At 41.7% G+C, this 22,942-nt stretch overlaps 1 protein-coding gene across 2 annotated transcripts in view; it reads left to right on the plus strand.

Annotated features, from left to right (window-relative positions):
- ctnnd2a (catenin (cadherin-associated protein), delta 2a) overlaps positions 1 to 22,942 on the plus strand; it is a 518,337-nt gene that overhangs the window by 376,902 nt on the left and 118,493 nt on the right. The window lies entirely within an intron of this gene.

Genomic DNA, 22,942 nt, shown 5'->3' on the forward strand with positions numbered 1-22,942 from the left:
GGCATATATATCATGGAGGAGCTGCAGTACTTTTCCAATAACACTCTGCTAATATCGCCTCAGGAGAGGTTTTAATGGTGCTTGTGTATGTGTGTGTGGGTGGGTGTGTGTTACGTGCATATATGTTTGTGAATGATGGTATTGAATTTAAGTTGTGAAGGAGCAATGGTCAGTGTTGCTGCTTTATGATATCAACACCAAATCTGCAAAAACTATTGATGCAACCCAAACATTGATTGAAAGCTTTCGCCGTAGCAAGAAATGCAAAAGAAATCCTTAGTTTGACGTTCATTATTCCATTTTCTCTTCAGAGGAAATGGATTGCTTTCAGAGGAGAGGCTTTCGTTCTACTTCAGACCCGACATCTCTGGGGAGATTTTGAGTACGGTATTCCTCAAGGAAGCATTGTTCGGCCTATTTTATTTTCACTGTACACGCTTTCATTTGGTTGTATAATCTCTCATTACTATGTCCATTATCATTATTATGCAGATGACACTCAGTTGTACATCTCTGTCTCATCAAACAACCCAGTTGCACTTTAATCCCTCCCTGCCTGTCTCTCTGATATTAATGTAAGGGTGAGGAAGAACTTTGTAAAAGTAAATGGAGACTAAACGGAACTTCTTTTAGTAAGAGCTACAAACCATGCTGGGAGGTCTTAATGATCAGGTTGAAACGAACGACGTAAAGCCCCTTCACTGACAATGCACTCATGTTATTGAAAAAGGCTCAACAGATGACACTGCAGTGAAGGTTTAGGGTAGAGGAGCGGAGCAGCCACCTGTGGAGGCTAAGTAAGGAATAATGTATGGTTAGAAGGTGGTTATGGAGAGTAGAATCTCGACAGGGTGAGACAAGACCCCTACGTGAAGCCCCAGCTACTAACTCAAGATACAAACACATTTGCAAAAAACTTGTTCAAAAGATGATTTTATTGATTTAAATGATTTATGTTTACAGTTTTTAAAAATAGTCCCAGTGATTCCTCGTCAGTGATCGTTCCATGGTGATGGATTCTTCTCTGCCTGTTGTGGTGGATTGAACATGAAACTGTCCTCATTCAGCTCTCCTTCTTCTCTGAGCTCTGTGGTTCACACACCTTTAAAAAGAAACTAATGTCACAACTTTGAACCCTGCTGCTATCATCACCACCGCTCATGGATTAAGTTTCTTTGGAGAGTTCGCTAACCTAAAGTTTCTCTCACCTGCTCCACTCCTTCATCATATTGATGGACAGGATCAGAGGTGGGTAGAGTAAACCTTAACAGTACTCAAGTAAAAGTACTGTTACTTTACAATGATGTTACTCAAGTAGAAGTAAGATACTCGTAGAAATAAGTACTTGAGTAAGTGTAAATAAGTACCTAAAAAAAACCACTCAAGTAGTGAGTAACTTGTGAGTAGTGTCATATATAAAATTGTATTGTATTGGAAACACTAATAACAAAGTGAAGTGCACACTGCCTTTAATAAAGTGACATAACCAGGAAAATGCCAAAATGAATGCTGTTAGGTATGGTATACTTTCAAACATTAAATAAAGAGGAGCTGCAATGTGCTCAGACTAATGTACTCACTTTCATTTTTTAAAACAAGCTGAAACTTTAAACTAGATTTAATGATCTATAAATCTATAATATTCCATCATTCCAATAAAACAGATATCTATGCCTTCCAAACTTTCTTTTGTAACCTTTAACTTATTTTCAGTACATCGTTCTGAAAACAAAACTTGAAAATACTAAAACATTGAACAGTGTTTAAAAAGGCCATGAGTTCAGTCCTGAAGAATCTCTCTGAGGTGACTGTTGAGCTTCAGAAGCAGCTGTTTTTATTAGCATGCTACCTTTACTGCTCTTATAAGTTACTTTAGATTACTTTCCAACATTTCTAACATGCTTTTAAGATTTAATGTTAACTAGTATGATCCTTAGCTTACCTAACTGATTACTCACCATGACATCATTTTTAAGATTTAATTGTTCTATGTTGAAGCTCAAGATTTCCACCTTTTAGAACAGAGTAAGCAGCTCATAATGTGACTGTTGCTCCTTCTTGACATTTGGAAGTTATAAGAGAGTCTGGATGTTGGACACAGGGTAAACATGTTCCTCCAAAGGGGACACAGGTATAATGCAGCCTCTCTCCCCAGATGCAGGTGGAGGAGGGGGTGGAGCTACTCCTCTGTTCAGTGTTGAGGCTATTTCTAGCTTTGGGTCAGAAGGAGCTGCATGAGAGATGGCTGAGTATAAAACATGTAAAATGAAGAAAAAAAGGAATGTTAAAAGTAGTGTCTGGACAGCCTAATGTAACAAAGTAAAAGAACATATTTTTTTAACACAAATGTACTTGAGTAGGAGTGAAAAGTACTCTGCAAAACAAATACTCTCAGAAGTCCAATTTTTTTTAAACAATTACTCAAGTACATGTAACGGAGTAAATGTAACTCGTTACTACCCACCTCTGGAGAAGACCCAATATGGAAATGTCCGTAGCCTGCTGATTTAGCATGCTAGCAGAAGCTAAAGTTTAGCCACATTATTTGGACGCTAAGGGAAGCTAACGGTTTCCCCTCACCTTACGGTCTATGGTGTCAACAAGCAGAAGCTAAATGTGTCTGAACTCTTCTGTGGATTGATTTGACATGACGTGTGATTAGTTTGTCTCTGGTGTTGCTCATGCTAGTGAAAGTTAATAACTGTCGTCAAGGGGTTTTGACCAATCAGAATCAAGCATCTTACACAACCAGAAGATCAATAAGTTAGCCGTATAATGTCTTATTATACGGGGTTCCTTCAAAAGGATCTGCTGTCAAAGTCTTGGTGCCAGATAAGCGGTCTAATGGAGTCCTCAAGTCAGGGCTGAATTCCCCTCACCTGATGGGAGGGGGGCCTCCACAATATTAAACAGCTGGTCGTAATGTCATGGCTGATCAGTGTTCACCGAGTTACCTTTAACACTTGTGTCCATGTGCACATTACCACTCACAAAAATGGTTTTCCATGCACACAGCCTTCATGTCTTTGTGTCCCTGTCGACAGAAGTGCGGATACCTGTAGTAGTTGAGTGATTTTACGTCATGGAGAATTTATACATTAAAAGTTCACTGCAGGAATATTTTTCTGAAAGGCTCTCTATTCACCGTGCAGAAATCAAGGACATTCATCTTGAGATCTTTCACACGCCAATAATACTCTGTATTCAGTCAGAGTTCTACTTAACAGTCTAATAGGACTCTAGACACGACTTCTGGAGAGAGTGCAGAGGAAGAAGAAAGGTAGCCAACCATCATTTCTCTTCAGAAAGTGATTGTTACATTTCTTCTCAACGTACTCTTTCAATTGTTAGGCTGCAATATGAATAAGTAAAGTAATCCAGTCCCTGTACTGCGTGGGTGCGTGCATACAATCTCAAAAATAAGGCCAACAAAAATTCAGATCGCACCAAGAATGTTGTTTTACAATCAGTGGTCAAGCTTGTGTTAACCTCGAGGGCTGGAGCAGTGAGAGTTAGCTAGCTTACTGGAGACACACCAACACAGCAGTCCACACACCCACACAGACAGACTTAGAAATGGATACGCAACGGCCAGCTCACACAAACACACTCAGATGTACAGTACATATTGTAGAAACACACAATTATGTGTGTAGGCAAAAGCTGTGCAGATACATTTTTACACCCACCTAGGCGCGCAGATATTACATGAGCTGCTATAATTTGATCTCCACTTCTCCTGAAATATTTAGCAATATTCCTCCCACAAGAATTTATTAATCTACTAGAGGCCCTTTAGTGCTGAACACTAACACATGCAATGCACACCGTATCGCTCTGCCTGACATAGACACACAATCACACACAATCACACACAATCACACATGCACACACACACACACACACACACACACACACACACACACACACACACACACACACACACACACACACACACACACACACACACACACACACACACAAAACACCTCAAGCATGTATGTAATCTAAAAGTGCAGCCATAGTTTTTCTCCAGCTTGACATTGGTTCCACAGCCTAAGGACAGGTAATAATGATGAACCTCTGAGTGTCCATGTGTGTGACAGAGAGAGAGAACAGTGTGTGGTATCAGTCTATAAAAGTTAAATATGTTATACTCGTAAAACTCAGCGAGTGATGATGAGCGTCTCATACATGGGCTGAGAAGATACACAGACTAAAGTGAGGGTTGGTAACAATTTGAATTAATTATATAAGCTGTGACACGTGACAACTAGGGACCTGCATGCTAGTTGCACAATAGCTGGTATGTTACTAATATGTGCAATTTACTGTGTTTCCACAGCCGCCATCTTTTTTTACATATCTTCAGTCCTGGGACTCAAACATGAGGAATCTGACAATCATTGTAAAACAACATATCTGATATACTATTAGTCTAATGGAGCATTCACAATGAACATGAATAAAGTAATCTGTGTGAGTGAATAACATGTAAAGACATGAGAATTAAGCCAATTATACATTCAAATGAAGCTTCCTTTGAGGAAAGTTGGTGAGGAGATCAGATTCAATCAATCATTCAATCCATTTATTTATTAATATAGCGCTAAATCCCAACAAATGTTCTCCTCAGACTCTTTCCAAACAGAGCAGGTCTAGACCGTACTCTTTGTTCTGTTATTAACAAAGACCCAACATCAAGACAGGATAAGATCCAGTCCCATCTTACAGACAGGACTCAGTCTGATCTCATCTTAATCCACCATGAGCAGAGCACTTTGCAGCATTTAGCAAGTTACAGTGGCAAGGACAAACTTCCTTTAACAGGCAGAAACCTCCAGCAGGACCAGACTCATGTTAGACACACATCTGCTGAGACCGTGTTGGAGAGAGGGATAGAGGGAGATGAAGAGAGAGAGAGAGAGATTATAGGCGTGAGACGGATAGTAGTAGTTGAAGCAGCTGGAGTCTGGTACGTACACAGCAGCAGAGATCCAGAGGAGCCTACGAGACAAGGGAGCTCAGGGACTCCAGAAAGGTCTATGGGTAGGAACTTTAATGGGACAGGGAGAGTTAAATTAAGTGATTGGGGCGAGAGGGAAAGACCGGATCCCAGTGTGCCAGTTCCCCCGGCAGTCTAAGCCTACATCAGCATAACTAAGAGCTGGTCCAAGCCTGATCCAGCTCTAACTATAAGCTTCATCAAAAAGGAAAGTTTGAAGCCTACTCTTAAAAGTAGAGAGGGTGTCTGCCTCCCGGACCCTGACTGGTAGATGATTCCAAAGGAGAGGGGCCTGATAACTGAAGGCTTGACCTCCCATACTACTTTTAGAGACTTTAGGTACAACCAGCAGGCCTGCATGTTCGGAGTGTAGCGTTCTAGAGGGGTAATAGGGCACTATGAGCTCTTTAAGATACGAAGGTGTCTGACCATTAAGAATTTTAAATTCTAGTCTAGATTTTATGGGGAGCCAGTGTAGAGAAGCTAACACCGGAGAGATGTGCTTTCTCTTCCTAGTTCTAGTCAGTACTGTAGCTACAGCTCAGGATTTTCTGGTAAAGGGTTAGAAAAATGTCAAATGACTTTCACCTGTCACTTGATTCCAGCTATCAGTTGTACTAGGAAGTTAGCTCTGCCCCCTTTAGCATAACCTGCTTCACCATTCAATGTAGTCAAGCTCAACCTTGTTTGGTGACAACAGACTTGAGTGGCGTTTGAAGGGGAACCCTGTGAATGCGATATAACAGATAATGTTCATGTTTAAAGACTTCTGAGCTAACAATAAAGTAAAGAAGGGATGTTCAGGATTTGAGCTTCCCATCCTCTGCGTGATGTCAGTGGAAAACAGCTGTCGTGTGAATATGGTCAGTGGTCTTATGACATTTATTTTCCACTGTCTAATGTCATTTCCTTTCCTCTTCACACGGTTGAACTCCTGTGTGTATATTGACTTGTATCACCATTGTGACTCTAGCTCGCTCAGACAGAAGTCTTTTGCACCAGAAGAGTCCAAAGATGTGAGAGACATGTTCACGCTTAAGTAAATTGGGCATTCAACAAAGAGAAGTGCTATCACGCTCACACAAACAGAGACTCAGATAGACACAGAATCACACATAACCCATGGGCTCATGCCCGCACTGAATACAGAGATAGATTTGGTGGGGCCCCCTCATGTTCAATTTGACCTCTGACCACATTGTTCCTCAGCGGGATAAAGCTCATCTCCAAGCACACACATGCACAGGCACACTGGAACATCCATCCGAAGGCCGGTCCCCATAGGTCACCCTCTCTCTGGGGAGAATGGGACCCGGAGGATCACAACAATGACAGCCAGCGGGCTAGCGAGCCCTTTTTCTCTCTCTCTTCACAGACCCGTGGCATACTGATAAAAGCCCACAGGAGAATGGTGGAGATAAAAAAAAACATTACTCTTTTCCTCAAGGGGATTCTGCCGAGCCCCTCCCTACTGTGCTGTGATTGGCTGGTTCTGCTGTTCTGTGAGTGGCTAGTTCCTGTTGCTTCAACGTTTGCCTTCAGGGCACCCAGGAGACCGCTGTTCTTCTTCTGGGTAAAAGTCAAAGTTCTGCGCTTGACCCATTCAGCCACCCGGCCTGTCTGCTGCACACACTTTGTTGCACACATCACCTGACCTTGTTAAGTCTTTACGACAGGAAGGCCAATCACGGCGCTGAGAATGAGCAGGAACAAAGCTGTTTCTTATAATCCTACAACAAGAGGTAAAATACAATTTAAAGAACGGAGTGAGAAAGAATAAAAGACAGTACAGGAAGAACTTTAACAGATGTCAGAGAAGGTGAGGAGGAAATAAGAACAAAGTGAGGGAAGCAGTTTGAGAATAAGAGGGAAGAATAGTGAGGTTACAAAAAATCAATCCGTAGTTATTTTTGTTTTGTGTGGTTTTCAAGTAGATGAACGAATTAATTAAATGCACCACAAGTCATGCTGCTTTCTACTCTAGGAAGTAGTCATCTTGCACACACAATCACACACACCCCTCTCCCTTTCCCCATCTCGTCATGTGTTCGCCCCTCTCTGTCTGGCTCTCTGCTGCTGGCTGAGTGAATCAGTGTCATGCATGACTCTACCCTGTTGTTTGTTTACTCTGGTACTTAGCCTTTAATTCCACATTTCTAGTTTTTTCATGCCAATGGATTCGCATTTTGAAGTGAATCTTATTTGCCTCGTGGAGCAGCCTGCTGGAAATGTAATTCGCCTCTTGAAAGTGTTGCATAATTAGTTGGTGGTTCAATTAGGCATGTGTTTTAAGTGCTTTTTTTACAATTAGAGAGACAGAGGAAAATGTGTAGAAATTATTTAAACTGGAAGAAGGCAATGATATAGATTTAATTAAATCTGCACAATCAGGATGCGTGTGTGTGTTCCAGTTTGTTTTGAAAGTAAGAGTTTGAACCGAAGTCTGAAAGCAACTTAAAAAGAAAAGAAAACCAATGCAGGAGTGCAAAAAAAAATGCATTTCCTTGAGCGTCCACTTGAAGCTGACTCCAAAAGCCAAGTAATCCCAATCAGGCCCTGTATTCAGACGCCCTTTTTTATAGAAAGAATTTGATATAGCTCATTCATTTTGATTATATGAATGCTAAGGCGTGGCTGTGTGTCACTGATTTGTCTTAAAAACAGGTGCAGTGTAGCCAACAACCAAGATTCATTCAAATCACCTCTTGCCTCTTTCCAGATTAGCCAAAAGCTAGTTGGACTTCCAATATGGCGACCGCCATCTTTGGCCTTCAAGACACCCCTCCTAAAACTAATGGTGACATCACTTCTTCCATGTTTTCTAATGGCTAAATTCTATCAAATCTGCCCCGATCAGTCACCGGTTTCTATTCTTGTCAATGTTTTATCTTCCACTGGATCCGCTCCGTTTCGTTCCGGCTGCGTCTCTGATCCGGCAGGTCGAAGCCCTCCGGATCAGAGCCGCAAGACTTCTATTTTTGCCGGATGCTGGAGCACGACGCATCAATCTCAACAGAGCAGATGGAGCGGGACAGGAAGTCAGGCACCAAAACAAAATGAAAACATCTGGTTAATTTTCAGAATAAAACTACAACAACAAACCAAGTTCATGATGAGCGGAGCCAGGCCTGGAGTCAACAGGTCAGAGGTTTTCAGAGGACCAGAAAGACAACATGGATGAGGAGAGGAGGAGGAGAATCCTTGATTCAATAATTACTGAAAGGAAAACCTCAGTCTCATGACTCTAGTTGTCCGGCGCTCCTGCTCCGTGCTGAGTTCTGAAAACACAACCGGTGAGTGTTGACAGATGAGAGAGAGCACAGAAACAGAAACAGATTTAGTGGAAGTCTGATGTGTTATATAATGGTCACCACACATATTCAGCATGTCAGACTTAAAGACAGGTTGGAACTGGATTTAGCACTGACACTTGGTTTGAGATTCTGTGAGTATAGAAGTCCCCTTCTTTGGTCCATGTGGCCTAATGAGCTATTTTAAAGAGAAACGTATCTCCAATGCTCTGATAAGTTGAGAAAAGTCATTGGATCTATTGCTCTGCCAAATGTCATTCCTCTAAAAGCCTGACCTTCAGTATTAATTGGTGGCAAAATGACTTGGTGACCACAAGAGGTCCATCGGGGACAACGTTGCATACTCACGCAACATCGATAGACAATCCTCAACTGCTTTAAAAAAGAAGATTATCCAAGAGTCATAACAAATCATCCTCCTCATTACTGCCTGTGTGTTGTCAGCTCTGTCAAAGCACTTCCCTATTCTCTTTGATTAAAGGATCTGTTCAGGTCTGTGCAAATGAAACAAGGCAGAGGGTTTTTTCTTTCCTTTCTGTTGTGGTGACCGGAAAAATCCTCCCTTCAGCGATTTGTCCTATCTCCCCGCTAGCTCTAAAGTTTAAATATAGACCTGCTTTATTGGCTTCCTGAATCTCAGCGTGAGGTAAGAAAGGACGAGGTGGAGGCTTCCGGGCCTGTCAGTAAATGTCTGATCAATGCAGAGGCTTTGCGTGTCAATAGGAGATGCTATCCTTACTTGTGGGCTCACCTTGAGGCGCTGGACCATGACATGACCCTGCTGCAGCAGCTGCTGCCTGCTCTGACACGGCTGCTGAGCTGAAAAACAACTGCTGAGGCTGGTCATGTGGTCAGCATGTGGGCTTGTGTGCAAACATCTTCAGGTGATCACGCTTACGTCAGAGATTTGGTTTGTTTGTTTAGAAGTTGGTGACGAACGAATGGGGAGAGACGAAGTAGGGATGCATGATGTGGATTTGTTTGAGCTGATACTGGTGACTAATATCAACCGGCTCCTGATAGTGTTAGACTTATTCTTTAATTATGTATCTTAAAATGTGTACTTTAGGCTATTTGACTGTAAACTGGAGCACTCCTGTCCATATAATAATGTCCAAAATGACAGAAGTCCAATCTGTCAGTGGTCAAACATCTGTCTCTGACATTGCTGCTGATCACACTGTGAATGTGTGTAAAGATCACATAGCAGGAAAGTCAGTTTGGAATTTGAGTTGATATTAAAATATGTGTCTTGTTTGTAAAGTGAAATATTTACATACAAGTTTACTGAAGTTATTATTGATTTATTTGTACTGTTAGAATCATTTCTAAAGCATCAGTGGCCTGTTGCACCAGCTCTGCATAAGTCAAGTCCTAAGTTAGGTTGTAAAATCGACACTAAACCAGACGTTGAAACTAGTTAGTTTGTGACTTAAGCTGTGTCGCTGTTTGGTTTCACTACGGAAACATAAGGTTCATCTAACTCGTAGACCGTAATGTCCAAACTAATCTAAGTATTTTCACAGATATGATGTTTTCACCGGCCAATCAGTGAGCATTAATAATAATCATTATTATAATTATTTTTATTATTATTTTATTATTTTATTATTATTTTTATCGTTACTATCTAAACCAGCGATACTCAACCCGCGGCTCGCGAGCCGCATGCGGCTCCTTTAAGACTAGTTGCGGCTCTTTTAAGTCCACTTAAAAAAGAAAAATCTAAAAAAAATCTTTGAAAAACGAAAAAGAAAAACATTGTCAGCAGAATTCATCAGCATTTCATTATCGCTCACAAGTCACACATCAGTCATCACACACTCAGTGCTTTATAGCAGCTGCCTGTTGCGTTCCTGTGTGACATTACGCAGCACTTGAACGAACTTAATCTCAAGATGCAAGGAAGAAACAAGACCGTGTATGAGCTCTACACGGCTGTCAGTGTATTTTCTGACAAACTGGAGGTACTCGAACAAAGTGTCCGTGGTTCTGATTACCGCTTCTTCCCCACCGTGCAGAAAGTGATGGCGATGCATGCAGACGCTCTCCTGCCCTGTCAATCACAATTCTGTGACGTGCTAACTGAGCTCAAGCAAAACTACACATCAAGATTCAACGACTTCAAGGACCATAGCAATATTTTTCTACTTGTGAAAAACCCATTCCTGGTTGAGGTCAATGAAATGAAGCAAATAAGCGACCAGCTCGGACTTGTGCAGCTTCAAATGGAGTTCGTGGAGTTAAAGAGCTCAGATGAACTTCAGCGTCAGTTTCGGTTTACAGATGTCGTGGACTTTTGGAAACTGGTGGGGCATCTCCCAAATATCTCCAGACTGGCAAGACGCATCATCTCAATGTTTCCGTCCACATACCGGTGTGAAGCAGCGTTCTCTGCGCTCTCAAAAATAAAATGTCGCAACCGAAACAGATTGAGTCTGCAGCACACAACAGAGGCCCTTCGGATCGCCGTTTCCAGCGCAGAGCCCGACTTCAAATCACTTGTGCGGCAGAAAGAGTGTCAGAAATCACATTGAGTGTGAAGTAAGTACAACATTACTGTTCTGACAACCCCTGCTGTCTAATATCTGCTGTTATATGGACAGTGATGATCAGTAAACATGCTGTCTGTTACCGTACCTGCTGCTATGGACAGTGATGATCAGTAAACATGCTGTCTGTTACTGTACCTGTTGTTATGGACAGTGATGATCAGTAAACATGCTGTCTGTTATCTGCTGTTATGGACAGTGATGATCAGTAAACATGCTGTCTGTTATCTGCTGTTATGGGCAGTGATGATCAGCAATGTGTGTTTTGTGGTTGCAGTGAAAATAATAAATCACAGTTATTGCACTGTACATTATGCTTTTCATTCCTTAGTAACATATTACTATTATCCATATTCTCAAATGCATAATGGTTTCAGGGAGGAAAGGAGCGTTTTTGGATTGTGGCTCTTGCAAAAATATTTTTTCGTCAATGTGGCTCCTGATTAGGACAAGGTTGAGTACCACTGATCTAAACCATTGTTTTAACATGTATTTATTTATCTTATTTATTTATTGTGTTCATCTGATCTTGTTAACTCTACCTTATTTTTAACTTTTATTTCCATTCTTTTCTTTTCTTTTTTAAGTATTTCTTTTTTTTTTCAATCATGCCTTCTTTAATTTTACCATTGCTGTTGTTTTCTTACTGTCTGTTACTCTGTGAAGCACTTTGGGCTACATGTTTTTATGTATGAAAGGTGCTATATGAATAAAGTTGAGTTCAGTTGAGTTGAGCAGCTTTCTTCTCAATCAAAACTCCCGTTAACCTCAAAAACAAGCTAACGGCTAACCATAACTGCTTTAACTCCTGTTAATCGACTAACAGCAACATATTTAGTTAAATATGACAAAGCATTTTGATACAGTGATAATTAATCTAAAGTGTAAAATAACAACAGTGACATCTAGTGGTGAAATCATGAACTACAACATACGGTACATTCAAATAACGGTACTCTAATGTTGTGCAGATGTACGGTGATTATCTCCGCTCGTGGGAAACCAAAGTATGAGTTAAGATCAGAGTCATTGTACGTTTAGGATTCATGTAATCTAACACGGAGAGTGTGTTGTTGTAAGATAAGATAAGATAAGATAAGATATTACTTTATTGATCCCCCGGGGGGGAAATTCAGTTGTTACAGCAACCCAGACATAAGTACAATCAAGAAAGAAGTTTCAATAAGTACAAAATAAGTACAATAAGTACAAAATAAGATAAAAAAATAAAAAGATAAGTTAAAAATAAAAATAAAAATAAAACAAAAAAATAAAAACAAAATAACATAAAAATAAAATAAAATAAAAATAAATAAATAAATAAAGCTAGAGTACAATTTAGATATATACAATGTTACAAATGGAATTTAAATTAAATAGAAGTAATTACAGGCAGTATTAAAAAATGTTTCAGTAGTGACAGGTTGACATGGTGTGATTATGGTTGGTAATGACAAATTAAGCAATAAATAGAAGAATATTTGTATGTAATATGACCATGAGTTGTAGTTAGAATAGTAATGTTATATAACAAAATATAATATAGCAAGATAATTATATAATACAGTATATTATACATTATAATGCCAGCAGCAGTCAAGAGAGAGTTCAGGATGGGATGATGGAGTGATGGAGTGTGACAGACAGAGCAGGGATGTTATGGATCTGTTCAAGGGGGGGGGGTCAGTGGTCAGCATGGTGCAGTCTGTGGCCTCCATTACTGTTCAACAGTCTGATGGCGGTGGGCACAAAGGAGCGCCTGAAGCGTTCAGTCTTGCACCGCGGTGGAATGATGCGCTGACTGAACGAGCTCCCCATCAGCCACAGCTCATCATGGAGAGGGTGAGAGGGGTTGTCCAGGATGGCTCGCAGTTTGTCCATCAACCTCCTCTCAGCCACTGACTCCAGACTGTCCAGTTCTAGGCCAACCACAGAGCGGGCCTTCTTAACCAGCTTGTTGAGCTTGCTGGCCTCACCCGTCTTGATACCTCCACCCCAGCACGCCACAGCAAAGAAGAGAGCACTGGCCACCACAGACTGATAGAAGGTCTTCAGGAGCCTGCTGCAGACACTGAAGGACCTGAGTCTCCTCAGGAAGAATAGTCTGCTCTGTCCCTTCCTGTAGATGGCATCAGTGTTGGTGGACCAGTCCAGTTTATTGTTTATTTGGACCCCAAGGTACATCACAGCTGGTTGAACTCTGCTTCTTCCCATCCTTCAAATGATCCCATCTTTGAAAACAGAGCGCAATGACAAACAGTCTTTAATGGAGGGCTTTACACCAACTCAGAGCGAGGTGTCAAATTTAAGATGTAAGTAACGCTAGCGTTGGAACTATCTCAGCAGGCGCAACGCCAAAAATGTTAGTAGGGAGTAAACTCCATCTTAAACTAGAAATTATGTTTAAACTAAGCTATGTTTGAACTTACGCCCAGCTGGTGCAACACAGTGCAGGTAGTTGGGACCAAACATGTTGAATGTACTTCTGTGGTTCTCATTACATTCACCTGGAGCTACCTGCCCTCTGATTGGTTTGTTCTGTGACATGTGATTGAGTGACAAGGAAGTGTTGATGTGATGCCGACTGAGTGAGGCTACAGTAAAGTGCTCTTGAGAAAGTTATCTGTCTCCATCCTGCTGTTTCTTTTTAATAAAATGACCCAACCAACACACATCGAACCCTCACGTTACAATACTGTTCAAGATAAACCATTAGCCTCTGAAATCCTTCATCTCCTACCATGGAAAAACAATGTTCATCAAATACTGTGAATTCAGTGATTTAGTCATTATCTGTTTTAGCTTTGGGTTAACTTTCTGCAGGTCACAAACCACAACACTAAAATAATACTGCTGAATCTTTGATGTCATGTCTGTTACTTTAAGGAGTGAATTACTGCTCTGTGTAGCTTCCTCATGCCTGTGCTGCTGTTGTAGCGTTCGCTAAAGCCACTCTAATTTCCATCTGAAAAGTAACCTTCCTTCAGAGAAGCTTGAGGACAGAGCTCCATCAGAGTTATTACGTGTGGAAACAGGATGCCTGCCTGCACAAGGACGGCTTCTTTTGCTGCTGCTGCTATGATGCTTCTAAATTGCTAGTGTCCTGAAGAAATGTCTCTGTTGGATTTTCACAGTGGGAGGCCTTGGTGGGAATGATAGTGCAGGTAGTAACAGTTCACCCACAATACACCATTTACCTGCTGCTGATAAATGTTTTCCCTCTTACCCACTGCGGGCTCAGGAGTTGTGTGACTCCAGGGGTAATGCAGCGATTGTTAACCTGCTGCCAACTCTAATGTTATCTGATGGGGTGTTACTTTTTCTGATGTTTCGTTGGCAGATTTTTGTAGACACATTAGGTATGTAATTTGTCTTCTATGGCTTTACTCATCACCAGGTTCTGACCCCGTGGCTAACTAATTCACATGGAGTCACACAGATGAAGGCTGTTTAATAAAACATTGCCACTTGAGGCCTAACAGGCCTCACTCTCCCCTTACAAGTCATACTCTCATTTATTCATGAATTCATGCAATCATCTCCCCATTTCCCCAAACCACCCAGCTCCTCGAAAAAAACTGCCCGTCAAGCGTCTGAGGGGAATGAAACAGAGGAAGAAGAGAGATATAAAGACAGGAGAGAGAGAGAGAGAGAGAGAGAGAGAGAGAGAGAGAGAGAGAGAGAGAGAGAGAGAGAGAGAGAGAGAGAGAGAGAGAGAGAGAGAGAGAGAGAGAGAGAGAGAGAAGCACACACACAAAGGCTCCAGTATGATGTCATTGTCTGATGGTCACCTGATGTTATCCCCATAAGGACACTGGGCTTAGCCAACCATTACAGATCTATGTTTCTAGAGCAGGCAGGTGTGTGTGTATGAGTTAGAGTGTGTGTGTGTGTGTGTGTGTGTGTGACCAGCCTTGACTGTGGCCGCTGAGACAGTGGCAGACACAATGTCCTTGCCCTAGAAAACATTGAGAAGTGTATTCCTTTGTGTTTCCTCCTCCTCCTGCTCAATCTGTGTCTCTCTTACCGTCTGCAGAAATTAACTCCATAATTCCATCCTCCCACATCTTTAGTGTGCATATATGTGTGTGTGTGTGTGTGTGTGTGTGTGTGTGTGTGTGTGTGTGTGTGTGTTTCTAAGCTCTGTGTGTGTACGTTTATTGGTTATGAACGCCAAAGAAAAGCAGCTAAGTGCCACAAAGCAGCTAAGTGGATCTTGTCTGCTCATCAGGGACAACACTGTTTTAACATGATTGCAATCACACTTAACACACTCACCACTCGTGAAACAGGCCAACGCAGGAAGAAAGACAGACCCAAAGAAGGAGAGATGTTTGAAAGTACTGGGGTGAAAGTACTGAGATGTATAAGTCAAGTGGTTTGTACACTCCTGTAGCTTCATCCCTGCTGAGGGTGCAACTGTGTGTGTGTGTGTGTGTGTGTATGTGTGCGTGCGCGCGTGTGCGTGTGTTCGTGGATGTTTGGCGTGGTTTGAAAAGAGCTCATGAGAGGAGGGAGATTGAAAGGAAAGAGAGAGAGACTCTAAATGTGAAACAAGAGGCTGATTAGTGAGAGTGAAGGCAAATGTTGCCACGCTCCCACACACACACACACACACACACACACACTCACACACACACACACAAAGTCACACATTCAGTCTGAGTGTTAGTACTTGATTCCTGCCAAACACCATACAAGGTTATCGCCTTATTATCACCCTCCTCTTCTTGTCCTCTCAAGCTTTCCCATAAACACACACACACACACACACACACACACACACACACACACTCGCGCACACACACACACGCAGCGCTGTCCTCTTTCACTCTCTTCTTCTCTTTTCAACTTTTCTCCCATGCACCTTTTTCTTCTTTACGTTTTCTTCCACGTATACTAAGTCAGATTTTCCCTCCCCTCTTTGACTCCCGTTAATTCCCCCACTCTTCGATACCCTGCCGACCGTTTTATTTGAAAACAACAACTTTAATTAGGAGAAAGTCTTCCTGTACCTTAACACCGCTGTGTTGTTTTGCTTTAGTCTGTCAATGGCTGTCATTTCCCATCTTGTTCTCTCACCTATTTGTTCTTCCTTCTGTTACATCTTCCAATCTTTGATGTTCGTCTCTGTCTATCGTTGTTTTCTCCTTGCATGTCTATTCCATGGCCTGATCCTCCTCTCATCCCTCTGTCTGTCATGCATGTCAATGCAGATTGGTATTGTGACTGACACTTGTGCGGTAAACTGTAAAGCATCAGCTCTGGTGTTGCTGTTGGCGATGCAAAGTTGGCTGCTTGTCAACACTCGGTGCCTCGGTGGCGGTCTGTGTACAGTGTTTCAGTGAAGCGAGGCGTTTTGAATATGCAGTGATACAGTGATGCAACTTGTCCTTGCCCTGTTCTCCATCTCCAGCTTCTTTTTTTTGTTTGAATAACTTTTTGGTAGATGTATTTTCCTGTGTTAAAACCCATTTCCATTAAAGATGAGGTGCTTTGTAAAATCTAAATAAGAACAAAATGTGATGAGACAATATAAAATATGTTAAAACTGAGAAATGTTACTGTTTTAGAAAATGATTGCGACCTTGAATTTCTTGTGGTGGGATTATGGTCCGCAAAAAGAGCAGAGAGGTGAGTCTTCTGTAGAAAAGGTGGGGACTCCTTTGTGAAACACTGTGCTGGGAAGTAGTGCAACAATTTAGGAATTATCTTTCTAAATATAAAAGTCTGAAGAACCTGGGGATTGTCAACAGCACTGCCATTAAAAGATTAAGACTATCTGAAGACATCTCTATACACAAGGGCATGAAACCAATCTCAGGTATCTGTGACCATCAGGCTCTCAGAAGGCACTGCATTAAAAACAGGCCTGGCTCTGTAGTGGAACTCACTCATAGACTGCATAAAATATGGACGTAGTATCTGTGACGTCACCAATCTGTTTCTGAAGAGCTGTTTGAGGCAAATTGGCGGCGGCAGCCATATTGCTGCTGTCAAGCTGTCCGCGTTAGAAATAAATTCACACCCTCACAGTGTGAGCCAATCGATAAATGAGCTATCCAGACTACACTCCTTTTTTGTACCAGGTTGTAAACATGTTTATTTCTACTGTGAAGATCGTCTTCTTTGAATTGGTGTGTATGTGGCTTCCTGTATTTCCGGCGCCAGCCTCAAGCGGATCCTCGATGAACTGCAGATTTTAGCACTTCCGCATTGGACTCATATTTCTAGACCGGAGGTTGCAGCTTGAACTCGCTGCATGGCCTCAAAATCACTTGCAAAAACCATTGTCTATGATCACAGTTATACAAACCAGACCTGGAAACCCTGCAGCCTTCTTGGACCCGAGCTTATATAAGAAGAACTGAGGTGAAGTCGTAAACTGTCCTGAGCTCTGACAAATCAAAAGGATGCCGCATCCTACAGGTTTAAGAGGAGACATCTTGTTACAAGCTCACAGCTCAGCCAGGATCCACAAAGGTATAGGGGTGTGTAACAGCACAAGGCATGACAATATATGAGGGGTGAACAATACATATAAGTTTCAGGGTAAAATGTGCCATCAAGAAGACAACGTTCATATCAGAGAAGGACTTGCTTATGAAGACAGACAATGCCTAAACACATTCTGCACACACGTACAGCTGCATGGTTTTCTAGTAAAAGACTCTGGATGTCAAACTGGTTTACCCCAAGCAGCAACCTCCGGTCTAAAAATATGAGTCTCATGTGGAAGTGCTAAAAACTGCAGTGCATCGAGGATCGGCTTGAGGCTGGCTCCGGAAGTACCAGAAACCACATACACACCCATTCAAAGAAGACGATCTTTACAGAAGAAATAAACATGTTTACAGCCTGGTACAAAAGACGAGTGTAGTCTGGATAGCTCATTCCTCGATCGCCACACACTGTACAGGGGTGAATTTTTTAAGGTTATGAGTTTTCCAATACGAGAGGCACAGCTGACTTGCAGGAAAACTGTAGCTGTTGGCTAGGAGGCTCAAAGCCCGCCTCTTTACGACACACTGGCTCAACAGAAGTTTGGTTGAGTTCAACATTTCCAATATGGCTCCCGCCGACAATTGGCTTCAAAACAGCGCTTCAGAAACAGATGGGTGACGTCACGGATACTACGTCCATTATTTAAACAGTCTATGGTTTACCCGCAGTCTTGACTTTGACTTTTGAGCAGCTGAAGTTCTTCATCAAGCGAGTATTCCACTTTTAAAATTACTGCAACTGGTCTCTCTTCAGCTCACAGACGCTTAGAGACTGTTGCTGAAGTAAGAGGTGATGAAATTCAGGTAAACATCAACCTGTACAAACTTGTTTGAAATGTGTTGCTGTCTTCAGATTCAAAATGGGAACATTATTTTCCCCAAATAATCACATTTTCAGTTTCAACATTTGATATGTTGACTTTGTGCAAATACATGTGGGGTGTAAATATTTTGTGAATCATTACATTTGTTTTTATTTACATTTGACACACAAGTTTGACCTTTGTTTGACAGATTCAAGAAAATAAATCCCTATTAACCACAGAGCTTCTTTTTATCTTCTGCTCCATCACATGCTCATCAGAGGCCAGGTACAGCTCGCCCTGACGTCAAGAAGCTTGTTCTGTAACTTAACTTCCATATTGCTGTTGTTTCAGATGATAAATCTGTAATCAATGCCCTGCACAGGTCCTCCACTCTTCTGCTTCATTAACTTTTGGTTCTCACGACAACTGAGCAAATCGTGGATGGTACATAAGGTGCTGTTGAATGAACGTCATCCCTTTTTAACTTTAACTGGCTGACAGCCTTTATCAACACGCCCCATTGCGGACCACAAGAGAGCCCTGACTGCTTCCCATATCTCATATCTGTGGTAACTGTGTAAATGAACGACATCTGCCATCTGGGACCGGCAACATCTGCAGCCTGGCATCAAATATGTGAGAGATTGTGACCTTCAACCCAGCAGCTTTTTATAGTTTGTCACATAAAAAACATGTTGCATGTCTCTTCTGTTGTCTCAATCTGTTCCCGTGTCTCAAACCTTCGCTGAGCTCTGTCAGCCCCTCCGTTAGTTTTCTATTTCTGTGAGTGTCATGTCTTTCACCCTCTGTTTCACACCCTTTATGTCATTGTTTGCTGCTATATCTGGTTGTGTATCTCTTGCACTCTCAGTGGGGATGACCAGTGCACGCAGCAGGGACTAATTAACATATTTAAAATGCAAGAATGCAGATGAAGCCTCTGTGTGTGTGTGTGCGTGTGTGTGTGTGTGTGTGTGTGTGTGTGTGTGTGCGTGTGTGTGTGTGTGTGTGTGATTCTCTTGTGCATGCTGCTGACCAATAAGGCCAGCGCTGTCACCAGTCTGTGAAGAGACATCTGGTATTCCATCTGACAAAAAGAAAATGTTTGTGTGTGTGTTTTGTGTACCCAAACTGTTTGAGCACAAGTGTTACGTGCATGAATGTAACTCTGTGTGTGTGTGCAGTATTTGTGTCCTTGCAGGTGACTGAAAGTATGTACATAACTCATCTATGTCTGCCTTCAGTAACACCCATTAACAGGGAGTTTCTGCATATGTTAAGAGTGAATATTTCCACCACACAATCTGAATATTGACGCACTGGTTGTGCAGTTGGCTTTTTTCCCAAACCAACAAACTAATTAATTTCTCCAAGTATCAGATGGACTGTCGAGTTGGATCCAAACATAAAAGAGTAGATATCTCTCAAAAGAGGAGATACAAATATGGATTTATTCTCGTCCCTCATTTCTAGTCCTGAAGCACCTCAGCACTTCATGTCTGGTGTCCCTGTGCAGCAGAAGGTCTAGTTGAGGTCACTATAATCATGCAGAAGGTTGGAAAATGTTTTGAGTTTATTTTTCTTTGTCAACCAACCAAAACACGAGCTTAAACTACCCAGCCTCACAAAATACAAGCTGATGTATTTCTAGTGACATCTCTGAGAGGTTAATGGATCCGTTTTCACTAAATATGTGTTTGTGAATGACAGGTGAAAAGATACAGAAAGTGGAAAAGAGTGCTTTCTTTACTGAGCTCCGTCTGGAAATCTAGAATTAGCAGAGCTTTAGCTGAATAAAAAAAGAAGGCATGAATCATGTGTGCTTTGAAGGCCGACTGAGAGAAACTTTTACTTTTATTCAGTGAATGATTCAAACTGTGTTTAAAGGATCATCAAAAAAAGACTGAAATAATAGTCCTCTATGTTGTGTGCCTTCTTCCGGTAGTCCTAAACCAGAGCAAGATCCTGGTTAATAAAAAGGCTTCCTCATCTAAAATGTGACACAGCAGAAAATCCAAATTTCTGCATAATCTTTTATAGATGGTATAAGAATATACAATTTTTACAGACTTGTTCCAAGTGTTACATTTGGGGATGTGGGCGTTAAACAAATTATTAATATTTTTCATTACCATCTGCCAAAAAATGCCAGTCATAGCATGGCCACCAGCCAAGGATTTCTTTTAATGTAATTTAAATGTATTTAACCAGGAAAACCTCATTGAGATTAAGAATCTCTTTTACAAGTGTGTCCTGGCCAAGATCGGCAGCAGCACGTTCCAACAAAGTTACAGTCAAACAACATAGAATTCTAAAACATGACAACATATCAATCAATCAATCAATCAATCTTTATTTGTATAGCGCCAAATCACAACAAACGTTATCTCAAGACGCTTTTACAAACATAGGAGGTCTAGACCACTCTATGTCAAATTATGAACAGAGACCCAACTTCAAGACAGGGTAAGACTCAGTCTGACCCCACCTTAATCCATCATGAGCATTGCACATCGCAGTATTTAGCGAGTTACAGTGGTGAGGAAAAACTTCCTTTTAACAGGCAGAAACCTCGAGCAGAACCAGACTCATGTTAGACAGCCATCATGCCTCGACCGAGTAGGGTCTGGAAAGACAGATAGAGGGGAGTAAGAGAGAGAGGTGATAGTGATGAGACGAGTCGTAGAAGCTGTTGCCGCTGGAGTCCAGCACGTCCGTATCAGCTGGAGTCCAGATCGTCCACAGCAGGAGGACGTCTACGGCAGCTCAGAGGAATCTACGAGACAAGGGAGCTCAGGGACTCCAGAAAGGTCTATGGTTAGTAACTTTAATGGGACAGGCAGAGTTAAAGTAAGTGATGAGGGGGTTGGGGGGAAGAGGGTGAGCTAGGATCCCAGTGTGTCAGTGTGCCAGTTCCCCCGGCAGTCTAGGCCTATAGCAGCATGACAAAAGCTGGTCCAAGCCTGATCCAGCTGTAACTATAAGCTTTATCAAAAAGGAAAGTTTTAAGTCTACTCTTAAAAGTGGAGAGGGTGTCTGCCTCCCGGACCCTGACTGGTAGATGATTCCAAAGGAGAGGGGCCTGATAACTGAAGGTTCTACCTCCCACACTACTTTTAGAGATTTTAGGTACAACTAGCAAGCCTGCATGTTGGGAGCGTAGAGTTCTAGAGGGGTAATAGGGCACTATGAGCTCTTTAAGATACGAGGGTGCCTGATTTTTAAGGGCTTTGTAGGTTAAAAGAAGGATTTTAGATTCTATTCTACATTTTATTGGGAGCCAGTGTAGAGAAGCTAGCACTGGAGAAATGTGCTCTCTCTTCCTAGTTTTAGTCAATACTCGAGCTGCGGCGTTTTGAACTAGCTGAAGAATCTTTAGAGACTTATTGGGGCAGCCTGATAAGAGGGAGTTACAGTAATCTAACCTGGAGGTAACAAATGCATGGACTAGTTTTTCTGCGTCGCTCTGAGATAGGAAGTGTCTAATTTTAGAAATATTGCGCAAGTGAAAATAGGCTGACCTTGAGATTTGCTGAATTTGGGAATTGAAGGATAAATCTTGATCAAATAGGACTCCTAGATTCCTAGCCGAGGTGCTGGATGCCAGACTAATGCCGTCTAAGGTACTTATATTATTAGAAAAAGTCTCTCTGGGGTGTTTGGGGCCGATAACAATCACTTCAGTTTTCACTTCAGAATTTCAGAACAAAAGTCATGAGTCAAAGCATCTACAAGCTGATGCATCTTCCTCAAATGCCTTCAGACTGCTTTTAAAGGATGTAGCTCTAGTTAAAGCTACAGCTGAACAATGCTATGATACTATGACTACCCGGATGTCAACAAGCACAGATGACAGATGACGTCTCGTAGTGCTGCGTTGTTGTTGTAACCACTTGACTGGAGCCATTCATAACCAGACATGTGGACGTTAACCTACAAGGAGCTGGTGGTGCTAGCTCTGCTAGCTTTAGCCACACTCAGCAATCCAATTCATTAACCTGCAGAGTCTGTGATCCTGTGGTTAGCCATTTTTTGGAGTGTTTTCTTACCTTTGGAGTAATCTGTTGGTTTGAAATTTCTGTTCAGACAATCAGGAAATAAGTAGTTTTTGAACATCCTTATTTACATTTACAAAAAAGAGCTTCACCAGAATCTGAAGATTGTTTTCACATTGTATGATCACTATATTTCTACTATATTGAAACCTTTGATTTCATCTGGCAGCCAATAACAAATTTAAACTTGTGAGTGCTTGTATGTTGTTGACACTTTTATATTTCAGAGCAGTACAATTCTCCATCAGCTGAATCATTTCTGAGTTTCCTCTGAAACACTTTTCTTAACCATAGACTGTATAATAAATGGGCGTAGTATTCATGACATCACACATGTTTCTGAAGCGCTGTTTTGAAACCAATCGTCGGCGGGTGCCATATTGGAAATGCTGAACTCAACCTAACTTTGTCCGAGCTAGTGTGAGGTACAGAGGCGGGCTTTAGCCCTTTCACGAACAGCTATAAGGAGCCCACCTGTCAGCCAAGTCAGCCATGTCCTTATTTGGGCAAAACATGTACGGTTAATATCTTCAAAAATAGTGAGTTATAAATAAATTCACCCCCGTACAGTGTGTGCTGATAGAGAAATGAGCTATTCAGACATAAAGTGTTTTTTGAACCAGGCTGTAAACATGTTTATTTCTGCTGTAAAGATCATCTTCTTTGAATGGGTGTGTATGTGGTTTCCGGTGTTTCTGCAGCTAGCGGCT

Source organism: Notolabrus celidotus, chromosome 17 (genome assembly GCF_009762535.1).
Source record: "Notolabrus celidotus isolate fNotCel1 chromosome 17, fNotCel1.pri, whole genome shotgun sequence".
NCBI classification, from domain to species: Eukaryota; Metazoa; Chordata; class Actinopteri; order Labriformes; family Labridae; genus Notolabrus; species Notolabrus celidotus.